Here is a 23960-nt window from a genome sequence, read left to right as displayed (position 1 = left end):
CATTTGACAGCACAAGCGCGAGAAACGTCTGCGGGAGGACAAATGAATCAATGTATGATTACAAATCGAATTTGGAGCTGTACGCCGCTGCAGAACGATAGGCGCTATCGTATTTCGGAGCATACCGCCCGATTCGTACTGTTTTGTCGTTTTCAAAGACTTCCTGGCAAACTTGGTTAGCAAATTCTCCTTCAAACTGAGTTAGTTGCTGCAGTTTCGTTTCTTACGGCCGTTTAAAATGCTTAAGGAAGTCTCTTTGTCACAACAGAAAGGTGGTATGGAAAGAGGGCTGGCAGGAGTAGCGACTAAAAAGCGAAAAATGAACACAGCCAGAGTTCCCAGGCGCTCACCCTTCCGAGTACTAACGTTGCTGCTTCACTTCGGTGATCGGACGAGAACAGAAGATTTTATTTCTTCTTCTTCTTCTTTTTTGTTTGTTTGTTTTTGTTTATTTACTTTGCGGAATTTAGCACTGCTACAAAACAGTAGGCCCTGACGTATTTCAAAACTCATCTGTCGATTCGTAGTGTGTTGTTATTTCCGAGGCGTTCTAGCACTCTTCTTTCGCACATTCTTGCTCAAACTGAGTCCATTACTGCAATTTCGTATCTTACGTTTGATACAGTAGTTTAAAATGCTTGTGGAAGCATCTTTGTCAACACCTGAAAGTTAGTATGAGAAGAGGGCTGGCAGGTGCAGCGACGTAAAAATGAAAAAATGAGATAGAGCCAACAGCACCCGGTGTTCCCAGGCGGTCACCCATCCAAGTACTAACCGGGCCCGATGTTGCTTAACTTCGGTGATCGGACGAGAACCGGTGTATTCAACATGGTATGGCCGTTGGCGTCATTACACTGTAGCCGCGCCACAGAAGAAGCGTTCGCCTCTTCTCCCAACACACGCAATCGCCGCTTTCCGTGGCACATTTGACGCAAAGCATGTCTTTCCACCTCGAAGGTGGCGCGGAGTGCGCGCTCGCCTCGGCGTCTCATAGGCGACTGCCGAACCAAGGTGAGGCGCACAACACAGCTGCTGGATGCACCGCCTGTCATTCGTTTGGTGCGTGCGGCCTCCGACACTGGCTGGCGACGCGCCTTGTTCCTGTTATCCGGCGCAGGGCTTGCGCGCGGCCGGGCGGCGGGGGGACTGCGCGCGGTGTCCTGCTGGACCGACGGAAGCTTCCTCACCTGCCTGACACGCGCCGCGCTTCCAGATATTTGCGTAATTTGCGCGGTGCATTCTCGCCTGTCCCCCCTTCCGTCCCGACTTGTCCCGACTTTGCTCGACTGCCGCTCGCTGCCGCTCGGGTCGCGGTCCATTTGACAGCACAAGCGCGAGAAACGTCTGCGGGAGGACAAATGAATCAATGTATGATTACAAATCGAATTTGGAGCTGTACGCCGCTGCAGAACGATAGGCGCTATCGTATTTCGGAGCATACCGCCCGATTCGTACTGTTTTGTCGTTTTCAAAGACTTCCTGGCAAACTTGGTTAGCAAATTCTCCTTCAAACTGAGTTAGTTGCTGCAGTTTCGTTTCTTACGGCCGTTTAAAATGCTTAAGGAAGTCTCTTTGTCACAACAGAAAGGTGGTATGGAAAGAGGGCTGGCAGGAGTAGCGACTAAAAAGCGAAAAATGAACACAGCCAGAGTTCCCAGGCGCTCACCCTTCCGAGTACTAACGTTGCTGCTTCACTTCGGTGATCGGACGAGAACAGAAGATTTTATTTCTTCTTCTTCTTCTTCTTTTTTGTTTGTTTGTTTTTGTTTATTTACTTTGCGGAATTTAGCACTGCTACAAAACAGTAGGCCCTGACGTATTTCAAAACTCATCTGTCGATTCGTAGTGTGTTGTTATTTCCGAGGCGTTCTAGCACTCTTCTTTCGCACATTCTTGCTCAAACTGAGTCCATTACTGCAATTTCGTATCTTACGTTTGATACAGTAGTTTAAAATGCTTGTGGAAGCATCTTTGTCAACACCTGAAAGTTAGTATGAGAAGAGGGCTGGCAGGTGCAGCGACGTAAAAATGAAAAAATGAGATAGAGCCAACAGCACCCGGTGTTCCCAGGCGGTCACCCATCCAAGTACTAACCGGGCCCGATGTTGCTTAACTTCGGTGATCGGACGAGAACCGGTGTATTCAACATGGTATGGCCGTTGGCGTCATTACACTGTAGCCGCGCCACAGAAGAAGCGTTCGCCTCTTCTCCCAACACACGCAATCGCCGCTTTCCGTGGCACATTTGACGCAAAGCATGTCTTTCCACCTCGAAGGTGGCGCGGAGTGCGCGCTCGCCTCGGCGTCTCATAGGCGACTGCCGAACCAAGGTGAGGCGCACAACACAGCTGCTGGATGCACCGCCTGTCATTCGTTTGGTGCGTGCGGCCTCCGACACTGGCTGGCGACGCGCCTTGTTCCTGTTATCCGGCGCAGGGCTTGCGCGCGGCCGGGCGGCGGGGGGACTGCGCGCGGTGTCCTGCTGGACCGACGGAAGCTTCCTCACCTGCCTGACACGCGCCGCGCTTCCAGATATTTGCGTAATTTGCGCGGTGCATTCTCGCCTGTCCCCCCTTCCGTCCCGACTTGTCCCGACTTTGCTCGACTGCCGCTCGCTGCCGCTCGGGTCGCGGTCCATTTGACAGCACAAGCGCGAGAAACGTCTGCGGGAGGACAAATGAATCAATGTATGATTACAAATCGAATTTGGAGCTGTACGCCGCTGCAGAACGATAGGCGCTATCGTATTTCGGAGCATACCGCCCGATTCGTACTGTTTTGTCGTTTTCAAAGACTTCCTGGCAAACTTGGTTAGCAAATTCTCCTTCAAACTGAGTTAGTTGCTGCAGTTTCGTTTCTTACGGCCGTTTAAAATGCTTAAGGAAGTCTCTTTGTCACAACAGAAAGGTGGTATGGAAAGAGGGCTGGCAGGAGTAGCGACTAAAAAGCGAAAAATGAACACAGCCAGAGTTCCCAGGCGCTCACCCTTCCGAGTACTAACGTTGCTGCTTCACTTCGGTGATCGGACGAGAACAGAAGATTTTATTTCTTCTTCTTCTTCTTCTTTTTTGTTTGTTTGTTTTTGTTTATTTACTTTGCGGAATTTAGCACTGCTACAAAACAGTAGGCCCTGACGTATTTCAAAACTCATCTGTCGATTCGTAGTGTGTTGTTATTTCCGAGGCGTTCTAGCACTCTTCTTTCGCACATTCTTGCTCAAACTGAGTCCATTACTGCAATTTCGTATCTTACGTTTGATACAGTAGTTTAAAATGCTTGTGGAAGCATCTTTGTCAACACCTGAAAGTTAGTATGAGAAGAGGGCTGGCAGGTGCAGCGACGTAAAAATGAAAAAATGAGATAGAGCCAACAGCACCCGGTGTTCCCAGGCGGTCACCCATCCAAGTACTAACCGGGCCCGATGTTGCTTAACTTCGGTGATCGGACGAGAACCGGTGTATTCAACATGGTATGGCCGTTGGCGTCATTACACTGTAGCCGCGCCACAGAAGAAGCGTTCGCCTCTTCTCCCAACACACGCAATCGCCGCTTTCCGTGGCACATTTGACGCAAAGCATGTCTTTCCACCTCGAAGGTGGCGCGGAGTGCGCGCTCGCCTCGGCGTCTCATAGGCGACTGCCGAACCAAGGTGAGGCGCACAACACAGCTGCTGGATGCACCGCCTGTCATTCGTTTGGTGCGTGCGGCCTCCGACACTGGCTGGCGACGCGCCTTGTTCCTGTTATCCGGCGCAGGGCTTGCGCGCGGCCGGGCGGCGGGGGGACTGCGCGCGGTGTCCTGCTGGACCGACGGAAGCTTCCTCACCTGCCTGACACGCGCCGCGCTTCCAGATATTTGCGTAATTTGCGCGGTGCATTCTCGCCTGTCCCCCCTTCCGTCCCGACTTGTCCCGACTTTGCTCGACTGCCGCTCGCTGCCGCTCGGGTCGCGGTCCATTTGACAGCACAAGCGCGAGAAACGTCTGCGGGAGGACAAATGAATCAATGTATGATTACAAATCGAATTTGGAGCTGTACGCCGCTGCAGAACGATAGGCGCTATCGTATTTCGGAGCATACCGCCCGATTCGTACTGTTTTGTCGTTTTCAAAGACTTCCTGGCAAACTTGGTTAGCAAATTCTCCTTCAAACTGAGTTAGTTGCTGCAGTTTCGTTTCTTACGGCCGTTTAAAATGCTTAAGGAAGTCTCTTTGTCACAACAGAAAGGTGGTATGGAAAGAGGGCTGGCAGGAGTAGCGACTAAAAAGCGAAAAATGAACACAGCCAGAGTTCCCAGGCGCTCACCCTTCCGAGTACTAACGTTGCTGCTTCACTTCGGTGATCGGACGAGAACAGAAGATTTTATTTCTTCTTCTTCTTCTTCTTTTTTGTTTGTTTGTTTTTGTTTATTTACTTTGCGGAATTTAGCACTGCTACAAAACAGTAGGCCCTGACGTATTTCAAAACTCATCTGTCGATTCGTAGTGTGTTGTTATTTCCGAGGCGTTCTAGCACTCTTCTTTCGCACATTCTTGCTCAAACTGAGTCCATTACTGCAATTTCGTATCTTACGTTTGATACAGTAGTTTAAAATGCTTGTGGAAGCATCTTTGTCAACACCTGAAAGTTAGTATGAGAAGAGGGCTGGCAGGTGCAGCGACGTAAAAATGAAAAAATGAGATAGAGCCAACAGCACCCGGTGTTCCCAGGCGGTCACCCATCCAAGTACTAACCGGGCCCGATGTTGCTTAACTTCGGTGATCGGACGAGAACCGGTGTATTCAACATGGTATGGCCGTTGGCGTCATTACACTGTAGCCGCGCCACAGAAGAAGCGTTCGCCTCTTCTCCCAACACACGCAATCGCCGCTTTCCGTGGCACATTTGACGCAAAGCATGTCTTTCCACCTCGAAGGTGGCGCGGAGTGCGCGCTCGCCTCGGCGTCTCATAGGCGACTGCCGAACCAAGGTGAGGCGCACAACACAGCTGCTGGATGCACCGCCTGTCATTCGTTTGGTGCGTGCGGCCTCCGACACTGGCTGGCGACGCGCCTTGTTCCTGTTATCCGGCGCAGGGCTTGCGCGCGGCCGGGCGGCGGGGGGACTGCGCGCGGTGTCCTGCTGGACCGACGGAAGCTTCCTCACCTGCCTGACACGCGCCGCGCTTCCAGATATTTGCGTAATTTGCGCGGTGCATTCTCGCCTGTCCCCCCTTCCGTCCCGACTTGTCCCGACTTTGCTCGACTGCCGCTCGCTGCCGCTCGGGTCGCGGTCCATTTGACAGCACAAGCGCGAGAAACGTCTGCGGGAGGACAAATGAATCAATGTATGATTACAAATCGAATTTGGAGCTGTACGCCGCTGCAGAACGATAGGCGCTATCGTATTTCGGAGCATACCGCCCGATTCGTACTGTTTTGTCGTTTTCAAAGACTTCCTGGCAAACTTGGTTAGCAAATTCTCCTTCAAACTGAGTTAGTTGCTGCAGTTTCGTTTCTTACGGCCGTTTAAAATGCTTAAGGAAGTCTCTTTGTCACAACAGAAAGGTGGTATGGAAAGAGGGCTGGCAGGAGTAGCGACTAAAAAGCGAAAAATGAACACAGCCAGAGTTCCCAGGCGCTCACCCTTCCGAGTACTAACGTTGCTGCTTCACTTCGGTGATCGGACGAGAACAGAAGATTTTATTTCTTCTTCTTCTTCTTCTTTTTTGTTTGTTTGTTTTTGTTTATTTACTTTGCGGAATTTAGCACTGCTACAAAACAGTAGGCCCTGACGTATTTCAAAACTCATCTGTCGATTCGTAGTGTGTTGTTATTTCCGAGGCGTTCTAGCACTCTTCTTTCGCACATTCTTGCTCAAACTGAGTCCATTACTGCAATTTCGTATCTTACGTTTGATACAGTAGTTTAAAATGCTTGTGGAAGCATCTTTGTCAACACCTGAAAGTTAGTATGAGAAGAGGGCTGGCAGGTGCAGCGACGTAAAAATGAAAAAATGAGATAGAGCCAACAGCACCTTTTTTTTTTTTTTTTTTTTTTTTTTTTTTTTTTTTTTTGTAACCAAAATATTTATTTCAGAAAGAAAAAAAAATAAGAAACAACAAATAAATTATCTCTATGGTTGTGTATTACACGTTTTCATATTAATTTTCTTCATCTATTTATGGTATTTGTTACTCTTGTTTATTTTGTAAGACATGCTGTCCATTTTCTAATTTTCCTTTCTATCATTTCGTTTTTAAGCACTTTGATAACTTTTTCCTATATTCGTTACTGAGCGTAGTCCATTTTCATTGCAATATGGTTATGTCCAAGTTTGTTGTGGCCTATAATGACATGATTGGCATTTCTCTGATGTCACCGAGTTATTCACTTGCAATGTGCATACAAACAAAACAAAGATGAGCATAGTTATTTAGATAGTGATTACATTAAGTTACATACATTTAAATTACATATTGCATTTAAGGCATGAAAGGATGATAGAAACAGAGGAGGTCCGGTTTTAGTTCGGCTTTTAAGCATGCATCACATATTATTTACATGGAAGGACAGATCTGACAGTTGAAGGTCGAAAGGTGAAAGTAGAGATGAGTGCAAAGGTTTATTAGTACATCTTATGACTTTGTGGCACTTAGGAAGGGAAAAGAACACTTTTATATGTACCTGTTATTCCGGTGGTGATTTGGAGGTTGTAGCACTGAAACACTACACCCTAGGGTGTTCACACAGATAAAAACACTTTCTTTTTCTTTTTGCTGCATTTCTTAAAACACTTTGGCGCACTTCTACTTTCACTTTCTTTTTGGATTTATACTATTTCACTTTTCTCACTGCACTGCACTGTGGAGGTTGCTGTGGTGCTGTGGGGAGGCTCGCTGGTGTTCACGTTCCGCCGGGGAAGACGTCGTCGATGGCTGCCTGCAGGGGTATCCGGAGGAAGTTCTGGAAGTTCTCGTCGTACCGCCTGTGCTGCTGCGCTTCCTTATGTTCCTCCCAGAGGTCCATCAGGAAGTCGACGTGGTCCGTCTGCCGCTTCGTCACGATGGCGTGGCCTGTCATGCCGAGGATCCACAGGGTTGCCAGCCTTTTCGGCCTGGGAAATGGTTTGATGTCGGGCGCAGTGATAACTGTAGGTGTTATAGCTCGCTGGTCCGTTCTATTTATTTTTGCCACCATTCTCTGGCACGTTTCCCATATGCTGACCCCGTTTTTACATGTGAAGCGGTGCTCTAATGTGTCGACACAGTTGCAGGCTTCACATTTACCTGAATCTCTCAGTTTGATCCGGGCTAATTTTTCGTTTGTTGCTACCGTCCTGTTTACTATTCGGTACCAGCTCGCCTTCACGTGCTTTGGTAGCGTGGTTTCCGTGATGTTTTTCCATATTTGTGGCCAGTTGTGATTTGGGAACTTGTTTTCTATTTTGTTTCTGGCAGGCCTTCCCCTCAGCGCCCTGTATATTTTCCTCGCTGTCCTGTGACTGGGATTTGCCACGGTTGTCAATGCATAGCTCTTGTCTATGTAGTATTGTCTTACGTGGCAAATCTTATACGGGATGTGGCTCGTGTTTATTGGCGGTTCTTCAGATGCAGGTTTCATTCTTCTTATCAGTGCTTCCCAGGCGGTCACCCATCCAAGTACTAACCGGGCCCGATGTTGCTTAACTTCGGTGATCGGACGAGAACCGGTGTATTCAACATGGTATGGCCGTTGGCGTCATTACACTGTAGCCGCGCCACAGAAGAAGCGTTCGCCTCTTCTCCCAACACACGCAATCGCCGCTTTCCGTGGCACATTTGACGCAAAGCATGTCTTTCCACCTCGAAGGTGGCGCGGAGTGCGCGCTCGCCTCGGCGTCTCATAGGCGACTGCCGAACCAAGGTGAGGCGCACAACACAGCTGCTGGATGCACCGCCTGTCATTCGTTTGGTGCGTGCGGCCTCCGACACTGGCTGGCGACGCGCCTTGTTCCTGTTATCCGGCGCAGGGCTTGCGCGCGGCCGGGCGGCGGGGGGACTGCGCGCGGTGTCCTGCTGGACCGACGGAAGCTTCCTCACCTGCCTGACACGCGCCGCGCTTCCAGATATTTGCGTAATTTGCGCGGTGCATTCTCGCCTGTCCCCCCTTCCGTCCCGACTTGTCCCGACTTTGCTCGACTGCCGCTCGCTGCCGCTCGGGTCGCGGTCCATTTGACAGCACAAGCGCGAGAAACGTCTGCGGGAGGACAAATGAATCAATGTATGATTACAAATCGAATTTGGAGCTGTACGCCGCTGCAGAACGATAGGCGCTATCGTATTTCGGAGCATACCGCCCGATTCGTACTGTTTTGTCGTTTTCAAAGACTTCCTGGCAAACTTGGTTAGCAAATTCTCCTTCAAACTGAGTTAGTTGCTGCAGTTTCGTTTCTTACGGCCGTTTAAAATGCTTAAGGAAGTCTCTTTGTCACAACAGAAAGGTGGTATGGAAAGAGGGCTGGCAGGAGTAGCGACTAAAAAGCGAAAAATGAACACAGCCAGAGTTCCCAGGCGCTCACCCTTCCGAGTACTAACGTTGCTGCTTCACTTCGGTGATCGGACGAGAACAGAAGATTTTATTTCTTCTTCTTCTTCTTCTTTTTTGTTTGTTTGTTTTTGTTTATTTACTTTGCGGAATTTAGCACTGCTACAAAACAGTAGGCCCTGACGTATTTCAAAACTCATCTGTCGATTCGTAGTGTGTTGTTATTTCCGAGGCGTTCTAGCACTCTTCTTTCGCACATTCTTGCTCAAACTGAGTCCATTACTGCAATTTCGTATCTTACGTTTGATACAGTAGTTTAAAATGCTTGTGGAAGCATCTTTGTCAACACCTGAAAGTTAGTATGAGAAGAGGGCTGGCAGGTGCAGCGACGTAAAAATGAAAAAATGAGATAGAGCCAACAGCACCCGGTGTTCCCAGGCGGTCACCCATCCAAGTACTAACCGGGCCCGATGTTGCTTAACTTCGGTGATCGGACGAGAACCGGTGTATTCAACATGGTATGGCCGTTGGCGTCATTACACTGTAGCCGCGCCACAGAAGAAGCGTTCGCCTCTTCTCCCAACACACGCAATCGCCGCTTTCCGTGGCACATTTGACGCAAAGCATGTCTTTCCACCTCGAAGGTGGCGCGGAGTGCGCGCTCGCCTCGGCGTCTCATAGGCGACTGCCGAACCAAGGTGAGGCGCACAACACAGCTGCTGGATGCACCGCCTGTCATTCGTTTGGTGCGTGCGGCCTCCGACACTGGCTGGCGACGCGCCTTGTTCCTGTTATCCGGCGCAGGGCTTGCGCGCGGCCGGGCGGCGGGGGGACTGCGCGCGGTGTCCTGCTGGACCGACGGAAGCTTCCTCACCTGCCTGACACGCGCCGCGCTTCCAGATATTTGCGTAATTTGCGCGGTGCATTCTCGCCTGTCCCCCCTTCCGTCCCGACTTGTCCCGACTTTGCTCGACTGCCGCTCGCTGCCGCTCGGGTCGCGGTCCATTTGACAGCACAAGCGCGAGAAACGTCTGCGGGAGGACAAATGAATCAATGTATGATTACAAATCGAATTTGGAGCTGTACGCCGCTGCAGAACGATAGGCGCTATCGTATTTCGGAGCATACCGCCCGATTCGTACTGTTTTGTCGTTTTCAAAGACTTCCTGGCAAACTTGGTTAGCAAATTCTCCTTCAAACTGAGTTAGTTGCTGCAGTTTCGTTTCTTACGGCCGTTTAAAATGCTTAAGGAAGTCTCTTTGTCACAACAGAAAGGTGGTATGGAAAGAGGGCTGGCAGGAGTAGCGACTAAAAAGCGAAAAATGAACACAGCCAGAGTTCCCAGGCGCTCACCCTTCCGAGTACTAACGTTGCTGCTTCACTTCGGTGATCGGACGAGAACAGAAGATTTTATTTCTTCTTCTTCTTCTTCTTTTTTGTTTGTTTGTTTTTGTTTATTTACTTTGCGGAATTTAGCACTGCTACAAAACAGTAGGCCCTGACGTATTTCAAAACTCATCTGTCGATTCGTAGTGTGTTGTTATTTCCGAGGCGTTCTAGCACTCTTCTTTCGCACATTCTTGCTCAAACTGAGTCCATTACTGCAATTTCGTATCTTACGTTTGATACAGTAGTTTAAAATGCTTGTGGAAGCATCTTTGTCAACACCTGAAAGTTAGTATGAGAAGAGGGCTGGCAGGTGCAGCGACGTAAAAATGAAAAAATGAGATAGAGCCAACAGCACCCGGTGTTCCCAGGCGGTCACCCATCCAAGTACTAACCGGGCCCGATGTTGCTTAACTTCGGTGATCGGACGAGAACCGGTGTATTCAACATGGTATGGCCGTTGGCGTCATTACACTGTAGCCGCGCCACAGAAGAAGCGTTCGCCTCTTCTCCCAACACACGCAATCGCCGCTTTCCGTGGCACATTTGACGCAAAGCATGTCTTTCCACCTCGAAGGTGGCGCGGAGTGCGCGCTCGCCTCGGCGTCTCATAGGCGACTGCCGAACCAAGGTGAGGCGCACAACACAGCTGCTGGATGCACCGCCTGTCATTCGTTTGGTGCGTGCGGCCTCCGACACTGGCTGGCGACGCGCCTTGTTCCTGTTATCCGGCGCAGGGCTTGCGCGCGGCCGGGCGGCGGGGGGACTGCGCGCGGTGTCCTGCTGGACCGACGGAAGCTTCCTCACCTGCCTGACACGCGCCGCGCTTCCAGATATTTGCGTAATTTGCGCGGTGCATTCTCGCCTGTCCCCCCTTCCGTCCCGACTTGTCCCGACTTTGCTCGACTGCCGCTCGCTGCCGCTCGGGTCGCGGTCCATTTGACAGCACAAGCGCGAGAAACGTCTGCGGGAGGACAAATGAATCAATGTATGATTACAAATCGAATTTGGAGCTGTACGCCGCTGCAGAACGATAGGCGCTATCGTATTTCGGAGCATACCGCCCGATTCGTACTGTTTTGTCGTTTTCAAAGACTTCCTGGCAAACTTGGTTAGCAAATTCTCCTTCAAACTGAGTTAGTTGCTGCAGTTTCGTTTCTTACGGCCGTTTAAAATGCTTAAGGAAGTCTCTTTGTCACAACAGAAAGGTGGTATGGAAAGAGGGCTGGCAGGAGTAGCGACTAAAAAGCGAAAAATGAACACAGCCAGAGTTCCCAGGCGCTCACCCTTCCGAGTACTAACGTTGCTGCTTCACTTCGGTGATCGGACGAGAACAGAAGATTTTATTTCTTCTTCTTCTTCTTCTTTTTTGTTTGTTTGTTTTTGTTTATTTACTTTGCGGAATTTAGCACTGCTACAAAACAGTAGGCCCTGACGTATTTCAAAACTCATCTGTCGATTCGTAGTGTGTTGTTATTTCCGAGGCGTTCTAGCACTCTTCTTTCGCACATTCTTGCTCAAACTGAGTCCATTACTGCAATTTCGTATCTTACGTTTGATACAGTAGTTTAAAATGCTTGTGGAAGCATCTTTGTCAACACCTGAAAGTTAGTATGAGAAGAGGGCTGGCAGGTGCAGCGACGTAAAAATGAAAAAATGAGATAGAGCCAACAGCACCCGGTGTTCCCAGGCGGTCACCCATCCAAGTACTAACCGGGCCCGATGTTGCTTAACTTCGGTGATCGGACGAGAACCGGTGTATTCAACATGGTATGGCCGTTGGCGTCATTACACTGTAGCCGCGCCACAGAAGAAGCGTTCGCCTCTTCTCCCAACACACGCAATCGCCGCTTTCCGTGGCACATTTGACGCAAAGCATGTCTTTCCACCTCGAAGGTGGCGCGGAGTGCGCGCTCGCCTCGGCGTCTCATAGGCGACTGCCGAACCAAGGTGAGGCGCACAACACAGCTGCTGGATGCACCGCCTGTCATTCGTTTGGTGCGTGCGGCCTCCGACACTGGCTGGCGACGCGCCTTGTTCCTGTTATCCGGCGCAGGGCTTGCGCGCGGCCGGGCGGCGGGGGGACTGCGCGCGGTGTCCTGCTGGACCGACGGAAGCTTCCTCACCTGCCTGACACGCGCCGCGCTTCCAGATATTTGCGTAATTTGCGCGGTGCATTCTCGCCTGTCCCCCCTTCCGTCCCGACTTGTCCCGACTTTGCTCGACTGCCGCTCGCTGCCGCTCGGGTCGCGGTCCATTTGACAGCACAAGCGCGAGAAACGTCTGCGGGAGGACAAATGAATCAATGTATGATTACAAATCGAATTTGGAGCTGTACGCCGCTGCAGAACGATAGGCGCTATCGTATTTCGGAGCATACCGCCCGATTCGTACTGTTTTGTCGTTTTCAAAGACTTCCTGGCAAACTTGGTTAGCAAATTCTCCTTCAAACTGAGTTAGTTGCTGCAGTTTCGTTTCTTACGGCCGTTTAAAATGCTTAAGGAAGTCTCTTTGTCACAACAGAAAGGTGGTATGGAAAGAGGGCTGGCAGGAGTAGCGACTAAAAAGCGAAAAATGAACACAGCCAGAGTTCCCAGGCGCTCACCCTTCCGAGTACTAACGTTGCTGCTTCACTTCGGTGATCGGACGAGAACAGAAGATTTTATTTCTTCTTCTTCTTCTTTTTTGTTTGTTTGTTTTTGTTTATTTACTTTGCGGAATTTAGCACTGCTACAAAACAGTAGGCCCTGACGTATTTCAAAACTCATCTGTCGATTCGTAGTGTGTTGTTATTTCCGAGGCGTTCTAGCACTCTTCTTTCGCACATTCTTGCTCAAACTGAGTCCATTACTGCAATTTCGTATCTTACGTTTGATACAGTAGTTTAAAATGCTTGTGGAAGCATCTTTGTCAACACCTGAAAGTTAGTATGAGAAGAGGGCTGGCAGGTGCAGCGACGTAAAAATGAAAAAATGAGATAGAGCCAACAGCACCCGGTGTTCCCAGGCGGTCACCCATCCAAGTACTAACCGGGCCCGATGTTGCTTAACTTCGGTGATCGGACGAGAACCGGTGTATTCAACATGGTATGGCCGTTGGCGTCATTACACTGTAGCCGCGCCACAGAAGAAGCGTTCGCCTCTTCTCCCAACACACGCAATCGCCGCTTTCCGTGGCACATTTGACGCAAAGCATGTCTTTCCACCTCGAAGGTGGCGCGGAGTGCGCGCTCGCCTCGGCGTCTCATAGGCGACTGCCGAACCAAGGTGAGGCGCACAACACAGCTGCTGGATGCACCGCCTGTCATTCGTTTGGTGCGTGCGGCCTCCGACACTGGCTGGCGACGCGCCTTGTTCCTGTTATCCGGCGCAGGGCTTGCGCGCGGCCGGGCGGCGGGGGGACTGCGCGCGGTGTCCTGCTGGACCGACGGAAGCTTCCTCACCTGCCTGACACGCGCCGCGCTTCCAGATATTTGCGTAATTTGCGCGGTGCATTCTCGCCTGTCCCCCCTTCCGTCCCGACTTGTCCCGACTTTGCTCGACTGCCGCTCGCTGCCGCTCGGGTCGCGGTCCATTTGACAGCACAAGCGCGAGAAACGTCTGCGGGAGGACAAATGAATCAATGTATGATTACAAATCGAATTTGGAGCTGTACGCCGCTGCAGAACGATAGGCGCTATCGTATTTCGGAGCATACCGCCCGATTCGTACTGTTTTGTCGTTTTCAAAGACTTCCTGGCAAACTTGGTTAGCAAATTCTCCTTCAAACTGAGTTAGTTGCTGCAGTTTCGTTTCTTACGGCCGTTTAAAATGCTTAAGGAAGTCTCTTTGTCACAACAGAAAGGTGGTATGGAAAGAGGGCTGGCAGGAGTAGCGACTAAAAAGCGAAAAATGAACACAGCCAGAGTTCCCAGGCGCTCACCCTTCCGAGTACTAACGTTGCTGCTTCACTTCGGTGATCGGACGAGAACAGAAGATTTTATTTCTTCTTCTTCTTCTTCTTTTTTGTTTGTTTGTTTTTGTTTATTTACTTTGCGGAATTTAGCACTGCTACAAAACAGTAGGCCCTGACGTATTTCAAAACTCATCTGTCGATTCGTAGTGTGTTGTTATTTCCGAGGCGTTCTAGCACTCTTCTTTCGCACATTCTTGCTCAAACTGAGTCCATTACTGCAATTTCGTATCTTACGTTTGATACAGTAGTTTAAAATGCTTGTGGAAGCATCTTTGTCAACACCTGAAAGTTAGTATGAGAAGAGGGCTGGCAGGTGCAGCGACGTAAAAATGAAAAAATGAGATAGAGCCAACAGCACCCGGTGTTCCCAGGCGGTCACCCATCCAAGTACTAACCGGGCCCGATGTTGCTTAACTTCGGTGATCGGACGAGAACCGGTGTATTCAACATGGTATGGCCGTTGGCGTCATTACACTGTAGCCGCGCCACAGAAGAAGCGTTCGCCTCTTCTCCCAACACACGCAATCGCCGCTTTCCGTGGCACATTTGACGCAAAGCATGTCTTTCCACCTCGAAGGTGGCGCGGAGTGCGCGCTCGCCTCGGCGTCTCATAGGCGACTGCCGAACCAAGGTGAGGCGCACAACACAGCTGCTGGATGCACCGCCTGTCATTCGTTTGGTGCGTGCGGCCTCCGACACTGGCTGGCGACGCGCCTTGTTCCTGTTATCCGGCGCAGGGCTTGCGCGCGGCCGGGCGGCGGGGGGACTGCGCGCGGTGTCCTGCTGGACCGACGGAAGCTTCCTCACCTGCCTGACACGCGCCGCGCTTCCAGATATTTGCGTAATTTGCGCGGTGCATTCTCGCCTGTCCCCCCTTCCGTCCCGACTTGTCCCGACTTTGCTCGACTGCCGCTCGCTGCCGCTCGGGTCGCGGTCCATTTGACAGCACAAGCGCGAGAAACGTCTGCGGGAGGACAAATGAATCAATGTATGATTACAAATCGAATTTGGAGCTGTACGCCGCTGCAGAACGATAGGCGCTATCGTATTTCGGAGCATACCGCCCGATTCGTACTGTTTTGTCGTTTTCAAAGACTTCCTGGCAAACTTGGTTAGCAAATTCTCCTTCAAACTGAGTTAGTTGCTGCAGTTTCGTTTCTTACGGCCGTTTAAAATGCTTAAGGAAGTCTCTTTGTCACAACAGAAAGGTGGTATGGAAAGAGGGCTGGCAGGAGTAGCGACTAAAAAGCGAAAAATGAACACAGCCAGAGTTCCCAGGCGCTCACCCTTCCGAGTACTAACGTTGCTGCTTCACTTCGGTGATCGGACGAGAACAGAAGATTTTATTTCTTCTTCTTCTTCTTTTTTGTTTGTTTGTTTTTGTTTATTTACTTTGCGGAATTTAGCACTGCTACAAAACAGTAGGCCCTGACGTATTTCAAAACTCATCTGTCGATTCGTAGTGTGTTGTTATTTCCGAGGCGTTCTAGCACTCTTCTTTCGCACATTCTTGCTCAAACTGAGTCCATTACTGCAATTTCGTATCTTACGTTTGATACAGTAGTTTAAAATGCTTGTGGAAGCATCTTTGTCAACACCTGAAAGTTAGTATGAGAAGAGGGCTGGCAGGTGCAGCGACGTAAAAATGAAAAAATGAGATAGAGCCAACAGCACCCGGTGTTCCCAGGCGGTCACCCATCCAAGTACTAACCGGGCCCGATGTTGCTTAACTTCGGTGATCGGACGAGAACCGGTGTATTCAACATGGTATGGCCGTTGGCGTCATTACACTGTAGCCGCGCCACAGAAGAAGCGTTCGCCTCTTCTCCCAACACACGCAATCGCCGCTTTCCGTGGCACATTTGACGCAAAGCATGTCTTTCCACCTCGAAGGTGGCGCGGAGTGCGCGCTCGCCTCGGCGTCTCATAGGCGACTGCCGAACCAAGGTGAGGCGCACAACACAGCTGCTGGATGCACCGCCTGTCATTCGTTTGGTGCGTGCGGCCTCCGACACTGGCTGGCGACGCGCCTTGTTCCTGTTATCCGGCGCAGGGCTTGCGCGCGGCCGGGCGGCGGGGGGACTGCGCGCGGTGTCCTGCTGGACCGACGGAAGCTTCCTCACCTGCCTGACACGCGCCGCGCTTCCAGATATTTGCGTAATTTGCGCGGTGCATTCTCGCCTGTCCCCCCTTCCGTCCCGACTTGTCCCGACTTTGCTCGACTGCCGCTCGCTGCCGCTCGGGTCGCGGTCCATTTGACAGCACAAGCGCGAGAAACGTCTGCGGGAGGACAAATGAATCAATGTATGATTACAAATCGAATTTGGAGCTGTACGCCGCTGCAGAACGATAGGCGCTATCGTATTTCGGAGCATACCGCCCGATTCGTACTGTTTTGTCGTTTTCAAAGACTTCCTGGCAAACTTGGTTAGCAAATTCTCCTTCAAACTGAGTTAGTTGCTGCAGTTTCGTTTCTTACGGCCGTTTAAAATGCTTAAGGAAGTCTCTTTGTCACAACAGAAAGGTGGTATGGAAAGAGGGCTGGCAGGAGTAGCGACTAAAAAGCGAAAAATGAACACAGCCAGAGTTCCCAGGCGCTCACCCTTCCGAGTACTAACGTTGCTGCTTCACTTCGGTGATCGGACGAGAACAGAAGATTTTATTTCTTCTTCTTCTTCTTTTTTGTTTGTTTGTTTTTGTTTATTTACTTTGCGGAATTTAGCACTGCTACAAAACAGTAGGCCCTGACGTATTTCAAAACTCATCTGTCGATTCGTAGTGTGTTGTTATTTCCGAGGCGTTCTAGCACTCTTCTTTCGCACATTCTTGCTCAAACTGAGTCCATTACTGCAATTTCGTATCTTACGTTTGATACAGTAGTTTAAAATGCTTGTGGAAGCATCTTTGTCAACACCTGAAAGTTAGTATGAGAAGAGGGCTGGCAGGTGCAGCGACGTAAAAATGAAAAAATGAGATAGAGCCAACAGCACCCGGTGTTCCCAGGCGGTCACCCATCCAAGTACTAACCGGGCCCGATGTTGCTTAACTTCGGTGATCGGACGAGAACCGGTGTATTCAACATGGTATGGCCGTTGGCGTCATTACACTGTAGCCGCGCCACAGAAGAAGCGTTCGCCTCTTCTCCCAACACACGCAATCGCCGCTTTCCGTGGCACATTTGACGCAAAGCATGTCTTTCCACCTCGAAGGTGGCGCGGAGTGCGCGCTCGCCTCGGCGTCTCATAGGCGACTGCCGAACCAAGGTGAGGCGCACAACACAGCTGCTGGATGCACCGCCTGTCATTCGTTTGGTGCGTGCGGCCTCCGACACTGGCTGGCGACGCGCCTTGTTCCTGTTATCCGGCGCAGGGCTTGCGCGCGGCCGGGCGGCGGGGGGACTGCGCGCGGTGTCCTGCTGGACCGACGGAAGCTTCCTCACCTGCCTGACACGCGCCGCGCTTCCAGATATTTGCGTAATTTGCGCGGTGCATTCTCGCCTGTCCCCCCTTCCGTCCCGACTTGTCCCGACTTTGCTCGACTGCCGCTCGCTGCCGCTCGGGTCGCGGTCCATATGACAGCACAAGCGCGAGAAACGTCTGCGGGAGGACAAATGAATCAATGTATGATTACAAATCGAATTTGGAGCTGTACGCCGCTGCAGAGCGATAGGCGCTATCGTATTTCGGAGCATACCGCCCGATTCGTACTGTTTTGTCGTTTTCAAAGACTTCCTGGCAAACTTGGTTAGCACATTCTCCTTCAAACTGAGTTAGTTACTGCAGTTTCGTTTCTTACGACCGTTTAAAATGCTTAAGGAAGTCTCTTTGTCACAACAGAAAGGTAGTACGGAAAGAGGGCTGGCAGGAGTAGCGACTAAAAAGCGAAAAATGAACACAGCCAGAGTTCCCAGGCGCTCACCCTTCCGAGTACTAACGTTGCTGCTTCACTTCGGTGATCGGACGAGAACAGAAGATTTTATTTCTTCTTCTTCTTCTTCTTCTTCTTCTTCTTCTTTTTTTGTTTGTTTGTTTTTGTTTATTTACTTTGCGGAATTTAGCACCGCTACAAAACAGTAGGCCCTGACGTATTTCAAAACTCATCTGTCGATTCGTAGTGTGTTGTTATTTCCGAGGCGTTCTAGCACTCTTCTTTCGCACATTCTTGCTCAAACTGAGTTCATTACTGTAATTTCGTATCTTACGTTTGATACAGTAGTTTAAAATGCTTGTGGAAGCATCTTTGCCAACACCTGAAAGTTAGTATGAAAAGAGGGCTGGCAGGTGCAGCGACGTAAAAATGAAAAAATGAGATAGAGCCAACAGCACCTTTTTTTTTTTTTTTTTTTTTTAACGTAATAAACTTTTATTTACAAAATAACAAATACAGTCATGAGATTCCAAGGTATTTTCAATTTCAATTTCAGTTAGTTATCGAGTCTTTTTCTTTTCTTTACTGATATGTAACTTTGTTGCAATTGTCTGTTTCATTATATTTTGTGCATTTGCAGGTTGATTTACACTGTTGCACTGATTTGTAAGTCAGTGGAGCAAGAATATTTCATTTTTCAGTTTTGTTTGCGTTTTTGTTAAATTTTATGGGTTATTGATTCAAACACTTCTAAGTTCTTTACTTTAGGTCGAGTTTTGGTCTGGTGCCATTATGTGGCTTGTAACTATTATTAGAGATGTCTTATTGGCTAAGGCTTACATTTAAGAGACAAAGGACAATGACAAATATGTATGAATGAATATTATATATATATAGCGAGGTGTCCACGAGATGGTGGTTGAGGGGAAGAGAGCGAGAGAGGGAGAGAGAGAGAGAAATAGAGGGACAGAGAGAGAGAGAGAGAGAGAGTGAGAGGGCGATATGGAACACATTTGAAACATAATTAAGGAATATTTCTATAAGTGGACAACTATATTCTAGATAAGCTTAACATGATTAAATAGGGATTGAATATAGCACCCGGTGTTCCCAGGCGGTCACCCATCCAAGTACTAACCGGGCCCGATGTTGCTTAACTTCGGTGATCGGACGAGAACCGGTGTATTCAACATGGTATGGCCGTTGGCGTCCTTATACTGTAGCCGCGCCACAGAAGAAGCGTTCGCCTCTTCTCCCAACACACGCAATAGCCGCTTTCCGTGGCACATTTGACGCAAAGCATGTCTTTCCACCTCGAGGGTGGCGCGGAGTGCGCGCTCGCCTCGGCGTCTCATAGGCGACTGCCGAACCAAGGTGAGACGCACAACACAGCTGCTGGATGCACCGCCTGTCATTCGTTTGGTGCGTGCGGCCTCCGACACTGGCTGGCGACGCACCTTGTTCCTGTTATCCGGCGCAGGGCTTGCGCGCGGCCGGGCGGCGGGGGGGGGGCTGCGCGCGGTGTGGCGGTGTCCTGCTGGACCGACGGAAGCTTTCTCACCTGCCTGACACGCGCCGCGCTTCCAGATATTTGCGTAATTTGCGCGGTGCATTCTCGCCTGCCGTGTCGCCTCCCCTTCCGTCCCGACTTGTCCCGACTTTGCTCGACTGCCGCTCGCTGCCGCTCGGGTCGCGGTCCATATGACAGCACAAGCGCGAGAAACGTCTGCGGGAGGACAAATGAATCAATGTATGATTACAAATCGAATTTGGAGCTGTACGCCGCTGCAGAGCGATAGGCGCTATCGTATTTCGGAGCATACCGCCCGATTCGTACTGTTTTGTCGTTTTCAAAGACTTCCTGGCAAACTTGGTTAGCACATTCTCCTTCAAACTGAGTTAGTTACTGCAGTTTCGTTTCTTACGACCGTTTAAAATGCTTAAGGAAGTCTCTTTGTCACAACAGAAAGGTAGTACGGAAAGAGGGCTGGCAGGAGTAGCGACTAAAAAGCGAAAAATGAACACAGCCAGAGTTCCCAGGCGCTCACCCTTCCGAGTACTAACGTTGCTGCTTCACTTCGGTGATCGGACGAGAACAGAAGATTTTATTTCTTCTTCTTCTTCTTCTTCTTCTTCTTCTTCTTTTTTTGTTTGTTTGTTTTTGTTTATTTACTTTGCGGAATTTAGCACCGCTACAAAACAGTAGGCCCTGACGTATTTCAAAACTCATCTGTCGATTCGTAGTGTGTTGTTATTTCCGAGGCGTTCTAGCACTCTTCTTTCGCACATTCTTGCTCAAACTGAGTTCATTACTGTAATTTCGTATCTTACGTTTGATACAGTAGTTTAAAATGCTTGTGGAAGCATCTTTGCCAACACCTGAAAGTTAGTATGAAAAGAGGGCTGGCAGGTGCAGCGACGTAAAAATGAAAAAATGAGATAGAGCCAACAGCACCTTTTTTTTTTTTTTTTTTTAACGTAATAAACTTTTATTTACAAAATAACAAATACAGTCATGAGATTCCAAGGTATTTTCAATTTCAATTTCAGTTAGTTATCGAGTCTTTTTCTTTTCTTTACTGATATGTAACTTTGTTGCAATTGTCTGTTTCATTATATTTTGTGCATTTGCAGGTTGATTTACACTGTTGCACTGATTTGTAAGTCAGTGGAGCAAGAATATTTCATTTTTCAGTTTTGTTTGCGTTTTTGTTAAATTTTATGGGTTATTGATTCAAACACTTCTAAGTTCTTTACTTTAGGTCGAGTTTTGGTCTGGTGCCATTATGTGGCTTGTAACTATTATTAGAGATGTCTTATTGGCTAAGGCTTACATTTAAGAGACAAAGGACAATGACAAATATGTATGAATGAATATTATATATATATAGCGAGGTGTCCACGAGATGGTGGTTGAGGGGAAGAGAGCGAGAGAGGGAGAGAGAGAGAGAAATAGAGGGACAGAGAGAGAGAGAGAGAGAGAGTGAGAGGGCGATATGGAACACATTTGAAACATAATTAAGGAATATTTCTATAAGTGGACAACTATATTCTAGATAAGCTTAACATGATTAAATAGGGATTGAATATAGCACCCGGTGTTCCCAGGCGGTCACCCATCCAAGTACTAACCGGGCCCGATGTTGCTTAACTTCGGTGATCGGACGAGAACCGGTGTATTCAACATGGTATGGCCGTTGGCGTCCTTATACTGTAGCCGCGCCACAGAAGAAGCGTTCGCCTCTTCTCCCAACACACGCAATAGCCGCTTTCCGTGGCACATTTGACGCAAAGCATGTCTTTCCACCTCGAGGGTGGCGCGGAGTGCGCGCTCGCCTCGGCGTCTCATAGGCGACTGCCGAACCAAGGTGAGACGCACAACACAGCTGCTGGATGCACCGCCTGTCATTCGTTTGGTGCGTGCGGCCTCCGACACTGGCTGGCGACGCACCTTGTTCCTGTTATCCGGCGCAGGGCTTGCGCGCGGCCGGGCGGCGGGGGGGGGCTGCGCGCGGTGTGGCGGTGTCCTGCTGGACCGACGGAAGCTTTCTCACCTGCCTGACACGCGCCGCGCTTCCAGATATTTGCGTAATTTGCGCGGTGCATTCTCGCCTGCCGTGTCGCCTCCCCTTCCGTCCCGACTTGTCCCGACTTTGCTCGACTGCCGCTCGCTGCCGCTCGGGTCGCGGTCCATATGACAGCACAAGCGCGAGAAACGTCTGCGGGAGGACAAATGAATCAATGTATGATTACAAATCGAATTTGGAGCTGTACGCCGCTGCAGAGCGATAGGCGCTATCGTATTTCGGAGCATACCGCCCGATTCGTACTGTTTTGTCGTTTTCAAAGACTTCCTGGCAAACTTGGTTAGCACATTCTCCTTCAAACTGAGTTAGTTACTGCAGTTTCGTTTCTTACGACCGTTTAAAATGCTTAAGGAAGTCTCTTTGTCACAACAGAAAGGTAGTACGGAAAGAGGGCTGGCAGGAGTAGCGACTAAAAAGCGAAAAATGAACACAGCCAGAGTTCCCAGGCGCTCACCCTTCCGAGTACTAACGTTGCTGCTTCACTTCGGTGATCGGACGAGAACAGAAGATTTTATTTCTTCTTCTTCTTCTTCTTCTTCTTCTTCTTCTTCTTTTTTTGTTTGTTTGTTTTTGTTTATTTACTTTGCGGAATTTAGCACCGCTACAAAACAGTAGGCCCTGACGTATTTCAAAACTCATCTGTCGATTCGTAGTGTGTTGTTATTTCCGAGGCGTTCTAGCACTCTTCTTTCGCACATTCTTGCTCAAACTGAGTTCATTACTGTAATTTCGTATCTTACGTTTGATACAGTAGTTTAAAATGCTTGTGGAAGCATCTTTGCCAACACCTGAAAGTTAGTATGAAAAGAGGGCTGGCAGGTGCAGCGACGTAAAAATGAAAAAATGAGATAGAGCCAACAGCACCTTTTTTTTTTTTTTTTTTTTAACGTAATAAACTTTTATTTACAAAATAACAAATACAGTCATGAGATTCCAAGGTATTTTCAATTTCAATTTCAGTTAGTTATCGAGTCTTTTTCTTTTCTTTACTGATATGTAACTTTGTTGCAATTGTCTGTTTCATTATATTTTGTGCATTTGCAGGTTGATTTACACTGTTGCACTGATTTGTAAGTCAGTGGAGCAAGAATATTTCATTTTTCAGTTTTGTTTGCGTTTTTGTTAAATTTTATGGGTTATTGATTCAAACACTTCTAAGTTCTTTACTTTAGGTCGAGTTTTGGTCTGGTGCCATTATGTGGCTTGTAACTATTATTAGAGATGTCTTATTGGCTAAGGCTTACATTTAAGAGACAAAGGACAATGACAAATATGTATGAATGAATATTATATATATATAGCGAGGTGTCCACGAGATGGTGGTTGAGGGGAAGAGAGCGAGAGAGGGAGAGAGAGAGAGAAATAGAGGGACAGAGAGAGAGAGAGAGAGAGAGTGAGAGGGCGATATGGAACACATTTGAAACATAATTAAGGAATATTTCTATAAGTGGACAACTATATTCTAGATAAGCTTAACATGATTAAATAGGGATTGAATATAGCACCCGGTGTTCCCAGGCGGTCACCCATCCAAGTACTAACCGGGCCCGATGTTGCTTAACTTCGGTGATCGGACGAGAACCGGTGTATTCAACATGGTATGGCCGTTGGCGTCCTTATACTGTAGCCGCGCCACAGAAGAAGCGTTCGCCTCTTCTCCCAACACACGCAATAGCCGCTTTCCGTGGCACATTTGACGCAAAGCATGTCTTTCCACCTCGAGGGTGGCGCGGAGTGCGCGCTCGCCTCGGCGTCTCATAGGCGACTGCCGAACCAAGGTGAGACGCACAACACAGCTGCTGGATGCACCGCCTGTCATTCGTTTGGTGCGTGCGGCCTCCGACACTGGCTGGCGACGCACCTTGTTCCTGTTATCCGGCGCAGGGCTTGCGCGCGGCCGGGCGGCGGGGGGGGGCTGCGCGCGGTGTGGCGGTGTCCTGCTGGACCGACGGAAGCTTTCTCACCTGCCTGACACGCGCCGCGCTTCCAGATATTTGCGTAATTTGCGCGGTGCATTCTCGCCTGCCGTGTCGCCTCCCCTTCCGTCCCGACTTGTCCCGACTTTGCTCGACTGCCGCTCGCTGCCGCTCGGGTCGCGGTCCATATGACAGCACAAGCGCGAGAAACGTCTGCGGGAGGACAAATGAATCAATGTATGATTACAAATCGAATTTGGAGCTGTACGCCGCTGCAGAGCGATAGGCGCTATCGTATTTCGGAGCATACCGCCCGATTCGTACTGTTTTGTCGTTTTCAAAGACTTCCTGGCAAACTTGGTTAGCACATTCTCCTTCAAACTGAGTTAGTTACTGCAGTTTCGTTTCTTACGACCGTTTAAAATGCTTAAGGAAGTCTCTTTGTCACAACAGAAAGGTAGTACGGAAAGAGGGCTGGCAGGAGTAGCGACTAAAAAGCGAAAAATGAACACAGCCAGAGTTCCCAGGCGCTCACCCTTCCGAGTACTAACGTTGCTGCTTCACTTCGGTGATCGGACGAGAACAGAAGATTTTATTTCTTCTTCTTCTTCTTCTTCTTCTTCTTCTTCTTTTTTTGTTTGTTTGTTTTTGTTTATTTACTTTGCGGAATTTAGCACCGCTACAAAACAGTAGGCCCTGACGTATTTCAAAACTCATCTGTCGATTCGTAGTGTGTTGTTATTTCCG

At 49.3% G+C, this 23960-nt stretch overlaps 14 non-coding genes and 1 pseudogene across 14 annotated transcripts; all 15 read right to left on the bottom strand.

The window, feature by feature from the left end:
* Positions 1-726: 726 nt before the first annotated feature.
* LOC124593212 lies at positions 727-845 on the bottom strand. Its single transcript, XR_006977871.1, has one exon. It is a non-coding gene; the product is annotated as a 5S ribosomal RNA (ribosomal RNA).
* Positions 846-2045: 1200 nt separating this feature from the next.
* LOC124593211 lies at positions 2046-2164 on the bottom strand. The gene has a single exon (XR_006977870.1). It is a non-coding gene; the product is annotated as a 5S ribosomal RNA (ribosomal RNA).
* Positions 2165-3364: 1200 nt separating this feature from the next.
* LOC124593210 lies at positions 3365-3483 on the bottom strand. Its single transcript, XR_006977869.1, has one exon. It is a non-coding gene; the product is annotated as a 5S ribosomal RNA (ribosomal RNA).
* A 1200-nt stretch (positions 3484-4683) lies between these two features.
* On the bottom strand, positions 4684-4802 carry LOC124593209. Its single transcript, XR_006977868.1, has one exon. It is a non-coding gene; the product is annotated as a 5S ribosomal RNA (ribosomal RNA).
* Positions 4803-7607: 2805 nt separating this feature from the next.
* LOC124593234 lies at positions 7608-7707 on the bottom strand (annotated as a pseudogene).
* Positions 7708-8916: 1209 nt separating this feature from the next.
* LOC124593208 lies at positions 8917-9035 on the bottom strand. The gene has a single exon (XR_006977867.1). It is a non-coding gene; the product is annotated as a 5S ribosomal RNA (ribosomal RNA).
* A 1200-nt stretch (positions 9036-10235) lies between these two features.
* LOC124593207 lies at positions 10236-10354 on the bottom strand. Its single transcript, XR_006977866.1, has one exon. It is a non-coding gene; the product is annotated as a 5S ribosomal RNA (ribosomal RNA).
* A 1200-nt stretch (positions 10355-11554) lies between these two features.
* Positions 11555-11673, bottom strand: LOC124593236. Its single transcript, XR_006977891.1, has one exon. It is a non-coding gene; the product is annotated as a 5S ribosomal RNA (ribosomal RNA).
* Positions 11674-12870: 1197 nt separating this feature from the next.
* On the bottom strand, positions 12871-12989 carry LOC124593235. Its single transcript, XR_006977890.1, has one exon. It is a non-coding gene; the product is annotated as a 5S ribosomal RNA (ribosomal RNA).
* A 1200-nt stretch (positions 12990-14189) lies between these two features.
* Positions 14190-14308, bottom strand: LOC124593229. Its single transcript, XR_006977887.1, has one exon. It is a non-coding gene; the product is annotated as a 5S ribosomal RNA (ribosomal RNA).
* Positions 14309-15505: 1197 nt separating this feature from the next.
* On the bottom strand, positions 15506-15624 carry LOC124593218. The gene has a single exon (XR_006977876.1). It is a non-coding gene; the product is annotated as a 5S ribosomal RNA (ribosomal RNA).
* A 1197-nt stretch (positions 15625-16821) lies between these two features.
* On the bottom strand, positions 16822-16940 carry LOC124593206. Its single transcript, XR_006977865.1, has one exon. It is a non-coding gene; the product is annotated as a 5S ribosomal RNA (ribosomal RNA).
* Positions 16941-18799: 1859 nt separating this feature from the next.
* LOC124593230 lies at positions 18800-18918 on the bottom strand. Its single transcript, XR_006977888.1, has one exon. It is a non-coding gene; the product is annotated as a 5S ribosomal RNA (ribosomal RNA).
* Positions 18919-20793: 1875 nt separating this feature from the next.
* Positions 20794-20912, bottom strand: LOC124593228. The gene has a single exon (XR_006977886.1). It is a non-coding gene; the product is annotated as a 5S ribosomal RNA (ribosomal RNA).
* Positions 20913-22790: 1878 nt separating this feature from the next.
* On the bottom strand, positions 22791-22909 carry LOC124593227. The gene has a single exon (XR_006977885.1). It is a non-coding gene; the product is annotated as a 5S ribosomal RNA (ribosomal RNA).
* Positions 22910-23960: the final 1051 nt, after the last annotated feature.

The sequence above is a fragment of the Schistocerca americana genome, unplaced genomic scaffold (assembly GCF_021461395.2).
Source record: "Schistocerca americana isolate TAMUIC-IGC-003095 unplaced genomic scaffold, iqSchAmer2.1 HiC_scaffold_974, whole genome shotgun sequence".
Taxonomy (NCBI): domain Eukaryota; kingdom Metazoa; phylum Arthropoda; class Insecta; order Orthoptera; family Acrididae; genus Schistocerca; species Schistocerca americana.
The sequence above is the reverse complement of the archived record's forward strand: the minus strand, read 5'-3'. Positions and strand labels throughout refer to the sequence as shown.